The following is an 11,200-nucleotide window of genomic DNA, read 5'->3' on the forward strand; positions in this document are numbered from 1 at the left end:
GAGAACCACATCATTGATGAGATGAAGTTTCTACTTATAGAAACAATTAATGCAGAATATCTCCATGTTGTGAGCCCCTACGAAAGAATGGATCGGGCACTCATCACCAGTTGTTGATAGCATCACCTCCTACACAATTTCACTTTGGGTTTTCTCGTCAAAATAGCCCACTAAAAATCAAAACTGATCTTGAATCTTATCAGGTCTTTCTATATAAAAGATGCAAGGGACAGAGAATATGACAAATGAAACCACAGAAATAAAATCAGGAAATCCAATATGTGGAAAACTCCACAGAACAAATGATCTGGATTCTACAACTACAACCAAAATGTTGCCAAGTGGAACTAAATGGATTAAAAGAGGCCTAAGAGACATATATCTCCACAAAGGGACTTTACTTGGACCCCAATTCAAACTTGTTGATTAATTAAACAACTAAATGGAAATAAAAACTAAGTTATAAGGTAATTGGGGAAATATGAACTTGACTAGATATTTGATAACATTAAGAAATTACTAGTATTAAGTGTGATTCAGGTATTTGGCTGTTTTAAAAAAATCACTCCTCAAGTATTAGAGAAATTTACAGGTGAAATAACATTCCATGTCTATTTACAGAAATCTACGTACGTACTAGTTGCAGGTATTATTGAGCAGGGAAATAGCTTTCTAAAAAATTGACTTGAAAAGATTTCTGTCTACCTCTCTCATCAGACCTTAGGCTGCACTCAGTATGGTAAAGCTCTTTGGTCCCTGACATAACTGCCACAAAGAGATCATCCTCTCTCAGCTGCTTCTCGGGTGATGATCAGGATGAAAAGGATTGATCATATAGCCCTATTTTGAGAATTCAGGATTCTGTCTTAACCATCCTGGGCATCATGTGTCCCTCTTTACCCAAAAAGCTACACCAGCTCAGCCTGGTTGACACATTCTCCAAGTGGAAGTTTGGCCAAAAGGGGCCTAGGAAATCCAAACTTACTCCTTTGGTTAAGTTCTATAAAGATGTCTTCAGTCCCTCTTGCTCCTGACCCTTCCAGATGGAAGGTTTGGGTGTGAGTTGGAGGATAATCAGAAAAAAAGTGACATTATAGCCACTGAAATGGAACACTCTGATTCTGTGGCAATAGAGGGAGAGCAACAGCCCAACAACCTGGAGGAGACACCTCAGATCTAGGAAGGAAGGGGACAGAAGGCTATCAGTGGTCTGTCATCTTTCAGAATTGCCTCTGGAACCCTCCTTGTGAAGGTAGACACCCTGATGTGACTCTGTTGCACATCCCTCAAATTTAGTTGACTTATGGGTCTGTCATCTCCTACCAGAAGGCTCTGACCATGATTCCACTGTGGTTCCTTTTAACCTCCCTGATAATTTATTGGATAAAGAAAATGGCCTCAGTTCCTGCTGCTCCCGTGCAAAACACCTCCAGATGTCTCACTGTGCCCCACCTCACTATTCTCAGTAATGCCATGGGGCAGATGAATGCCCCCGAGGTGGTAATGTGGATAAACAGAACATATTGGACTGACTGCTTTCAAAACACACAATTAGCCTCAATTATTTGACTAGAACCAGGAATCCTGACACCTATCAGCTAGCTGTGAGACTGCCTTGGGGGCTCTGGCAACCTGTACCCCTCCTCTCCCAAATGACGTAGCTCCCACATGGGGGACCCCAACAGCTAGAAACAATACTTTCTTTCCAGAGTCACCATGTGTGGTCTTGGAATTCTATGCCACATATGCAAGGCAGACATTAATTTACCCCACTCCCCTAACTACAATGTTAGTCATCCACTTACAAAAGTGAGTGTGAAACCTGTCCTTCCTGATGTTAGTTAAATTGATCAATTATGCCACCTCGGCCCTGGAAGGGATCCAAATCAGCCTCAACTCACTGGACAGGCTTTTTATAAATGATGTGTACACTTACTCCTTGCAGGTAAAGGCAGAGTCTGTGTAATCACTAATGCATCCCACCGTACCTGGAATATTGCCTTGGCTCTAAAGGAGAGATTAATACAGAAACTTAAAGAGAAAACCATCTGGACTTCAAAGTTACACCCTGATGGTTTGTGGGATTTGTTCAGCTGGTTGGGTCCAGGACTGAGACTGGGGCCATGGTAGAAGTCAGTACTGAATTGGCTTCATCTTGTTGCATGGAGTCCTATCCATAGTCACCTTAATTCATTGCTGTATGGACAAATTGAGCAGATGTGGTTCCAGATCTTGTCAGTCAAACTAATCAGAGATGAAGTGATGTACTCCTGGGAAAATTCGCCGGAAGCCAAAACAGTATAGAAATGAGAGGTGGAGGGGAGAGAAAGCACTAAAGTGTGCCTGCTGAAATATAGATCTGTATTAAGAGATCACCCTGCTTACAAAGAATTCATGTTTTGAACATTTACTAGTAAGTTGATGATTTGAACAATGGAATGCTTTTGTTCATGACGATGTGATGAACAAAAGTTACCCTCCCAGACTAGCACACAAACGCTTATTTCATTCTGGCTATGATTTAAATATATCATTTCATATTTGATTTTAAATAGTTTTCTGACTTTTTGTTGGATACATACAAACATATGCACAAGTCTTATTTCAGCAACATTATATGTTAAATAAACCTTGATAGATGACTATTGAGAGTTGACCAAAATTCACTGCATTTTTTTTCGCTGAAATTTTGCCTATTGTATGTACCAAGGCACTCTTTAGCTTTATCACAATTACAGAACTCAGCACACAGATAAGACAGGTCACACAGGCTTAGGACACACTGATGACTGCTGCCATGTCCTAGGCATCTCTGGAAGTGTCATAGAAAAAAAGAAAACTCAGAGGAACACTTCTCTCTTTGAGGTTTTAGAAAGCCCTCTCTCCAGCATACACCAAGCATTAGCATACCCAGGTTTGGAGTTATTATTGATGGGAAATGCTCTATATGTTAGAATTAGCAAAACGTTACCAGAGTGGGAGTTCAATAGAAAAGACTATTAAAGAAAAAACAGAGAGGACTTAAAGAAAAAAAAAAAAAAACATAATTGTTTTAACTGAAGATTATATCTAAAATTCTATTTAAAATGCATTTTTTTCCCTTCATGATAGATAATTCTGTGTTGGATGTAGGTTTCAAGGCTAAGTAGTTATTACTATTTTTACTGGAACAAAATCTTTAATATGACACAGAAATTAATAATAAAGGAAGGTAAGATGTTAACTTTAGTGGTTCTGAAACAAGATCAGAATAATGAGTATATCCTCAGAAAGGAAATAACGTGCGCAGAATGATATTTAATTACCTCAACATGTTAGCCTATTGCCACTTTAAAAAATCATCTTTATTGAAGTATTCAGACAGTTGTTCTTAATTTTATTTATTTCAGTTGAGGGGCCAGACTGTTTTGCATCAACTTTCTTCCCAGAAAAATTTATATAATAACAAGTGTTGATTATGTTCCAGGCAATTTAAAGATCTAAACAATTCTATCAGGGGGTAGCAGGTTAACTCAGTTGGTTAGACTGTAATATTAATAACACCAAGTTAGCCAGTTCGATCCCAGCATGGGCCACTGTGAGCTGCATGCTCCTTAAAAAAAAAAAAAAAAATCATCAGGTCGGTAACACTATTATATCCATAATTCAAATGAAAAGATGGTGGCACTGATAGGTAACTAGGTAACTTGTCAGAGGTCACATGTCAATAAGTAGCAGCGCTGGAATTGAAACCCAAGTAATATGATTCCAGGATCTACTTGACTCAATAGACAACTCTACTGTAGTCACACTCCTTTACAAGTAGATATTCCCAGTTTCAAAAAGATCACTGAATATTCAAAGTCTAGATTAAAAATCTTCATTCTGAAAGTTTGGAAACATTTACTATTTTTGAATATTTGAAAACTGTGATGCCATAATCAGAAGCTTATTCTACCTAAGAGGAAGAACTGGGGGAAGAGGGGGAGAGTTGAAAAGACTGATGGTTCACATTCTACTTCTACCATAGAAAATTATCTAAATGAGTGGAGCAATTTTTCATTAACCACCAAATCCTCAGAATTTTTAGGTATCATTTTTCCCCTATATTAAAAAATACAAAAAATTTAGTCTCCTCATGCCAGAATGTTTACAATATCCTCAGCCTGTAGATCAGGTGATCTTTCTTACCTGTAATTTCACAAATCATTCAGCAGAGCAGTGTCTATCGGGTAGAATGGTGCTAATATAATGGCAGTTTTTATCTTCGGGTAATGTCAGGCTGGCTTGTCAAAACATACTGGGAATATCCTGGTCATGGCATGAGTTGTTAGTTGCATTAAATTTTTACTATATTTTTACTTTTAAAGTGGAAAAAAAAAAAAAATGTATTTCTCACAACTAGCCGAATGCTAATTGTCTTGTGACCTGATAACAGTCTCTCCTTTAGCCTTCACAGTTTTGGGCCACATTGGGCTTCTTTTAGTTTGTCAAATATAGCAAGCTGTTTTCCTCCCCTGGGCTTTCTACTTGCTGATTTCTCTGTCCAGCAACTCCTTTTTCTCATTGTCCTAGATTCAGATCAAATGTCACCCCCCCAAAGATCATTTTCTCTAGTGCATAGATACTAGAATATGAGACCCATTAGAACAGGACTTTAGGGACTTTGCTCATCTCACGAACTCCAATATCACCTGTGTGTAGAATAGTGCCTGGTATATAGTATCTGTTGAATAAATACCTGAATAAATAAATATTCCTCGTGCTTAACCAGAGCCTATCTAGTTCCAGACCAGGTGGGCAGCTCAAGACTCATGGGAGGATAAATAATCAACAATGTTCTCCATCTCTTTTTGTCACTTTCAAGCAAATTTGACAGTTAGTCTCTATGATAGTATAACTTAACTTTCTCCATTTCTGTTTATCAAAAATATAATAATTAATGCACATTCATTGTCACCTGACGTTTTGCTTTGTTTTGTTTTTGTTTGTTTGTTTTGTCAAAAGCAATACACTGTGTCTATGGACAGCTTGAACACTAAATGCACATCAATTAAGGAACTTTTTTTCCCTAAAGAGCAGATTTTCCTTGTGCATAGATACTTATAAAAATTTCTCCATTGATATGAGACAGTAGAAATTGTAAGTACTAGATTTGTGTTCATTACAGCTAGTTGGGGGGGAAAAAAGAGATTGCTTGTGGCCTGATTATTGAGACCTACACAGGACTGAAAGTAAATATTGCATCACAGCTGCCTAATCTTCATATCCTGGAAATCAATAAGAGACATGAAGGACAACTGAAAAGTCCATTGGTATAGCCATTAAGCTTAGGTCACATGCTCTTGGATGCAAAAATAAAATTTTAAAAACCTAACATGTAGACTTCCCTTTTCAGTTTGCAACTGGTCAATTTCCATAATTATCTTAGTCTCTTTTATTTTAAATAGTGTCTCATAGCCTAATGCATCTGGCTTCCAACTGCAACTTGACAAAGTACATCTAATGACTCTTGAAATGGCTCTCAAGAAAAATTCTGTCATCCTGTAATCATCTTATTCATGCTGAAGGCATACTACTGTCTTTTGGGAATATTCAAATTTGTGAAACATTCAAAAAAGGAATGAAATGACACTTTTGAGAAGCTACTACTCAGAACAATTACTTATTACAGCATTTCTCCTTATGGCAAATGACAAAAGATTTTACCTTTTTTTTTTTTTTTTAATTACCAAGCAGGGTGCTTTCCCAGTGATAACACTCCCAGTCTAGTTAATCCATCAAAATATGAATTTGACAAGGGTCGATTTGTTTGGATAATTTATACTTTTTGAAATTATAATTTGAGTTTGTAAATTCTTGATATTACTATTCTAAAAATTCATCTATAACATTCACTATATTTCTATTAAATATTCTGTAACTATGCCTTAATATTATAAATATCTTTAGAATCATTAAAATAGATATGCAATTATAAAAATCTTCACTTTTCTATTTTATCTGATTATCAGAATTCAATGTTAGATTTCTATTATCAGCCTTTTGTTTCTGCTCCCCACTAGTTTTACTTGATAAAGCCTTAGGTCATAAATCTCTAAATACGTTATGAAGTGAATAAAACATGACAACGAATTTAAAATGTCACAACCAACCACATTGGACACTGAAAGGGTTTTCTTTGTTTGCCTTTAAAACCAAGAGAGTTGGGAAAAAAAGTTAAAAATGATATGTTTTAAATCCATCATTTGTTAAAGAGTTGCATGGATCTATCATAACTGGAAGCAAAACTGATAACAATGCCTTACATTCATGTAGCATATTATAATTTACAAAGCCTTTGGGATCTGTTTTGTCATTTAAATATTACTACACTCCCGTAAGATAGGACGGGCATGTATTATTATCCTCATTGAAAAGATGGAGAATAAAGAATGGAATGCTTAAATACTCTGTTAAAAGCCATACATCTTAGAAAACTGTAAAGCTTGCACTAGGGTACAAGAGATTTCTATTCTAGAGCAGTTTCCCCCAAATAATACTGGTCCCCAATATGTAAGAAAAAAATTTTATTTGTAATTTTAACAAGTTAAATGCCAATATGCAACTTATTTTTATATAACTTTAAATAAATACATATAACTAAATAATAGCAGGAGTCCAGTTTTGTGGGGGAGGTCATGGAGAAGATGTGACCGCTGGTTGACCTGGGCCTGGAGCTGGGCTATTGGAGACTCCCCACCCACTGCCTGTCCTTGAAATGTGCATTCCGCTTACACTCCCTGGTTCCAGAACATTCCCCAAGGCTACAGCCTTAAGATAGACTTGTGGTGTTGAGACTATCTGGATGGTGTACATGACTGAACTCAGTTAAGGCCTCTGTATAAATGTTTAGGATTATGGTGGGTGGATTCAGAAATCTACTCCTCTTGTGGCAGCCAAGACAAACCTCGTTAAGTTCCCTTGCTTATTAAAACTGCTACTTACCAGTCTGGAGCGGTCCGCTTTTTTCTTAGCTCTTTCCCTGCCCTCCACACAGAGGGACCAGTTTCACATTAATCCCTGGAAGCTCCTGAGGATGTTTCAAACCAACATCCATTTGGTATAGTGATAATTTTAGTTTTAATATTTTGCAATTTGGTTGCTTATAAATTTGATGGTCATTTCAAAGGTTTGAAATGACCCTTTAACATCTTAAACATTTTGGTATATATGTTCAGCCGTATACAAATTTATTGATTTAAAGTTATAAGATTTTTAACATTGCTTTATTTATCTGTATGTATTGCAACATGGGTAGCATTCAAACTGCAAAATATAATGTACTAGATAAAATATCTTTTAAAAACCTCTTACTGAGATCCTATTGGGACTGGCATATAATTGAAAACACTTAACAGAATATCTCAGGGACTGTTGCCAAGGAGTGAATAAGAGAAGCACATTTCATTTTTAAATGCCAGACAAAAGTCACCTAAAATGACGATAACAGTGGTTAGAAGGAAGGAAGGAAATTGGGCTAGGGGGAAGGCATAATTTACATAAGGTGATTTTTATCTAAAATTTTCTTTCTTTTGTTGAATTTGACAATTTACCAGAGCCTTTTCAGAAGTGTCTGACATCCCTTTTAATTAAGCAGCAAGCAGTAAGAAGTGACAGGCCATGTGTTTCCAGAGTATTAATGCATATTGAGTGAATTCACCCCCTCAAGAGGGGCTCTAATTCTGAAGAAAGCATTTAGTTCTGTCTCACATAGAATCTTAACATTGAATAAAGCTGCAAGGATATATTTATTCATTTAGGTTAAACCTCTCTCATTTCCAGCTTAAAGAAGCAACATATTTTTATGCTTCACAAGTGCCTCAGACTTTTATAAAAGTTAAGCAGATGTCATGTATATTTACTACACTTACTTAGAAATAACACCCAGTAATTTCATAAAGGCTAGAGAATACATACGCCTAAATAGTAATGTCAACTCTGAAAAGTGTGGATGCATTTCTAAGGTTAGATTAGTCCCCTTAAGAGTTTGCTCATGGTTTGGTAAAATATGTCAGGCTACATCTAAAAAGAAAACCCTGTAAACTGTCTATACTGTGTGATTTGTTCTAGAACTGCCTCTGTTGTAGCTCATTCTTTCTCTGATTCCAGCTATTGGCAGTTCCTACAAGTCCTTAGATTCCTTCTCAGTGTCCACTGGCCCCAGTTTTACACTTCAGTTGGCTCCTGCCTTTGTTGTCTGTGCACAGATCAATGTCTCTTCCCACTTGAACATTGAGAGAGAGGGATAGATGATGCAGTGTGGAGAGAAAGCACCAGAACCTCAATGAGGAGTCCTGACATAGTCCAAAATATGCAATTCTGACACAAGGAAAGAAAGCTAATCGTTCCAGTGTTTACCCATATTAAGCTCCCATGATGATTGATTGTATGTAATTCATTTCCAGTGTATCATCGTATTATCATATCTCCCCTTAGTGGTACAAATTTGAATGGATTCCTGGTCGTCAGAAAATACTGACTAAGATAGTATGCTGAGTTACTTCAAGTACAGGTCTCCTGAGTGGTGCATCTAGACACTGGGAGACATTTCAACATGGCCAAGCTAGAATACCCACTGCCTGTGGTTGTCCACTGACCTAACCCCAGTCTGGTTATTCTTGAAGCTTTAAAGAACTGGAGTATTCTACAGAATTATCAACATTGGATAATTTCAATGAGTAGTGAGTCAATGAGAGATTTGAATTATTCCTAATTTAAATAAATGGACACCAGTAATTTAAATTTTTGTTGAAGGAGCCCGTTATACATATACTGTCTGTAGGTGGAGCAAGATGTCACATTATTGGTATTCCTGATGCAAAAGTGGCAAGGATTTTTTAGCGTAAGCCCCACCTCAGCCTACTGCTGTGGGCATTTGCTCTGGGACGGTTTGGCTTCATTGCAGCTTCAGCTGCTAATTTCACAGTGGTCCATGAAATTTTCAGCTTTTTCAAATATACTGAGGGAGCAAGAATTTAAAAAGTTGCTTTGTTTTCAGTCCTCAAGCCAGTCATTCTTCTCATAACCAGAGTCCCAGGTACACGCTTGCTCCAAGCGATAGACCCAGGCATTCTAGGTGCGTATTGAGAAGAACCAACATTTATTCCATCTCTTAGGCTCTGTTGCAGAGCTCCTCTTTAATATTTGTAAATAAAAGGCAAAAACATAAGGTGCCTTCAATTTAGTCATTTCTGTTCTTTATGTCATATATTTCTTCAGTGGAAAACCACCAACCACACCTAGAAGTCTTTTTTCCCTAGTATCTGCAGCAGAATTCATCCACTTGCCTATTGTTATTGATGACAATTTGTGTCACATGTAGCAAAGCAAAGGAGAGTCATTTATTTTTTCCTTTCAAGAAGGGGAAGCTTATAAGGAGGTATCATTTTGCACCCACTAGATAGTCAATAACAAGTATTGATTGGGATGTGAAGAAATTGGAACCCTTATAACATAGATGCTGGGAATGTAAAATGATGCAGGCACTTTGGAAAAAATTGGCCATTATTCAAAATTGAAACATAAAGTTACCATATGGCCTAGCAATTTAATTTGGGTGGAATATACCCAAAAGAAATGAAAATATGTTCACACTAAAACTTGTATGCAAATGTTCATAACAGTATTAATTATAATAGCCAAAAATTAAAAACAATTCAAATGGCCATCAAGTGAAGAATGAACAGATAAAATGTGGTATGCCCATGCCATGGAGTATTATTTGGTAATAAAAAGAAATGTAGTGATGACACATATCACAACATGGATGAATCTTGTAAACATTACAGTGAGAGAAAACAGTCACCAGAGACCACATATTATATGATTCAACTTATATGAAATATCCAAAATAGGAGACAGAATTTCTAGAGCCAGAAGTAGATTCGTGATTGCATAAGGTTAGGGTAGGGGGAAGGATGGAGAGTGACAGATAATGGTCGTGAGCATACTTTAGTGGAGATGAAAATGTTTATTGGCTGTAATTGTAAGTGTCCTTACTGGCGAATTGAGTCAACTTTGGATGGTGAGGAAGGGCTGGGTTTTGCCCCACTTCTGCTTAGCCACGTGAAACGTCAAGATGTTGGAGGATCTATGTTTTCGGTAGAGGATAAAGAATGCCCTAACATGGGTCAAGTAACCTGTAACATTTTCCTGACCTGGTTTGCCTTCAGTAAAGATCATTTTACAATTGGTGAACAGACCGAAGAGAATCAAGAATGGAAGCAAGAAATCTCACTGGAAATCTATTGCAAAACTTGAGGTTAGAAATTAAGGCCTCATCCAAGGTGATGGCCATGTTGATGAGATACATTTTGCGGACAGAATCCACAAAACTTGATGTTAGACTGAGAGAATAAAGTTTAAGAAAGAGAAAAATCAAATTTTCCTTCTGCTCTGAAATAGCAAAGCATTGTACAGGCAGATATTTTACTGGCGAACCATGATACTACACTAGATCTTCTTAAGAATTATCACTCGTAGGGTGGCCGGGTGGTTCAGTTGATTAGAGCACGAGCTCTGAACAACAAGGTTGCCGGTTCAATTCCCACATGGGATGGTGGGCTGCACCTCCTGCAACTAAAGATTGAAAACTGCAACTGGATTTGAAGCTGAGTTGCGCCCTCCACAACTAGATTGAAAGACAACGACTTTTAGCTGATGGGCCCTGGAGAAACACACTGTTCCCAAGTATTCCCCAATAAAATTAAACAAAAAAAAACAAACAAAAAAGAATTATCACTCAATTTACTGGGATAAATATTACTCAAAAAAAACCATATGTGCTTATGTGTGTGTGTAAACATATATACACATAAAATATATATACTTTTAAACATGTGCATGTATTATGTTTATGTCATATATAATAAAGTAGATCCTATTATGTTATATAATATACTAAATTATATATTCTAATTTATAATAATTATACACTAATAAATATAAACATATTAAAGATATCTCACAGTTGGTAATTCAGCAAGTATCAGTCAGAACATTCATTGCCATTAATTCCTTCATCAGCCTTAAACAGTTTTGACTCAACCAGAAGTTTTCAGACACCACAAAGATGGCCACACCCTGAGAGTCAGTCTCCTTGGGGACTTGCAGCTGGTAGGTTGGTCAGTATTTAGTATTTGATCTTCCTGAAGGTGTGTCAAACTACAAAGACATTATA

The sequence above is a fragment of the Rhinolophus sinicus genome, chromosome 14 (genome assembly GCF_057876585.1).
Source record: "Rhinolophus sinicus isolate RSI-liver-muscle chromosome 14, RSI-T2T, whole genome shotgun sequence".
NCBI lineage: Eukaryota > Metazoa > Chordata > Mammalia > Chiroptera > Rhinolophidae > Rhinolophus > Rhinolophus sinicus.